Raw genomic sequence first — 1,363 nt, forward strand, 5'->3', positions numbered from 1 at the left:
ATCTTTGCTTGGTGTGTCCCTTCCCTTGTGTTTGGCGTTTAATTTGCCGGCCTGCTTGAAGACTCAACATTCTCTGTGGGTATGATTTGCAGGTTTTTCGGGAGTGCCATGGATTTGGCACAATCTGTCCAGGACTTTATTCAGGCCGGACGGTCCCTCTTTGCTGCCTCTGAATGGCTTCTTTCCTTGACCGCGTCAAGAGCCCCTGAATCCGGCGTTGACCGCCGTGTTGTCCGGACTATCATCATTTCGACGTTTGTGCTTAGTGCGCCGTGGCTTCCCATTGCCATCTCGAATTTCTGATGTGCCCGGGTCGCTGGTGCCTCTACGGGCCAACCAGCTATCTTCGCCCGCACAAAATCGGGTCATAAGGCTTGTTAAGGCTGCCATCGTCCTTGGCTTTTCTTGGCCGAGGTGTCTGGCAAGCCACTCGTCTCGGATACTGTGTTTGAAGGTCGCTAAGGCTTCGGCATCCAGACAGTCGACAATTTGATTCTTTTTAGTGTGGAATCGGTTCCAGTGCTTGCGGGCTGACTCTTCGGGCTACTGTATTATGTGACTTAAGTCGTCTGCATCCGGAGGTCGGACATAGGTTCCTTGAAAGTTGGCCCTGAAAGCATCCTCAAGTTCCTCCCAACTTCCAATTGAGTTTTTGGGGAGGCTTTTCAGCCAGTGCCGAGCTGGTCCTTTTAACTTGAGGGGAAGGTATTTGATGGCATGGAGGTCATCCCCACGAGCCATGTGTATGTGAAGGATAAAATCTTCAATCCAGACCCCAGGGTCCATCGTTCCATCATATGGCTCTATACTCACGGATTTGAATCCCTGTGGAAATTTATGATCTAGCACCTCATCGGTGAAGCACAGGGGGTGCACAGCCCCTCTGTATCTGGACTTGTCGCGGCATGCTGTCGGCTGATGTTGCTCCCGGTGTTGATTCCGGCCTGGTATTCGATCAGTATGATCGTTCTGGTGACCATTATCCTGCGTCGGAGCATGTCCTCTGGACCCGTAGATGGATCTGGCCGCACTGGCCTTTTTGTCCAGGAGCTCTCGTAAGTCGTGTGCGGTATTAGTGGCTGCTCTATCGCGGCCATGAGGTGGTTGGTCCGACCTGGTTGCCGTATTGTGTTTTGGCGGAATGGGCGCTGCGGCTTCGTTGTCGAATTTGGGTAGCAGTTTGCGCTTTGGGTAGCTGTTTGTGTTGCGATCGTCGCCACATTTTCCTTCGGTGTCCAGCACCTTGTTCCATCTTCGGTTGAGCGTATCCTGCACGGTTTTAAGACTTTGCTTGTGCTTCTTCAGGATCCTCGCCATGGCCAGGAGCTTTCTACGGAGGTTATCTTGTTCCAAACGTTTTTCC

This window comes from Triticum aestivum, chromosome 6B (assembly GCF_018294505.1).
Source record: "Triticum aestivum cultivar Chinese Spring chromosome 6B, IWGSC CS RefSeq v2.1, whole genome shotgun sequence".
Lineage (NCBI taxonomy): Eukaryota > Viridiplantae > Streptophyta > Magnoliopsida > Poales > Poaceae > Triticum > Triticum aestivum.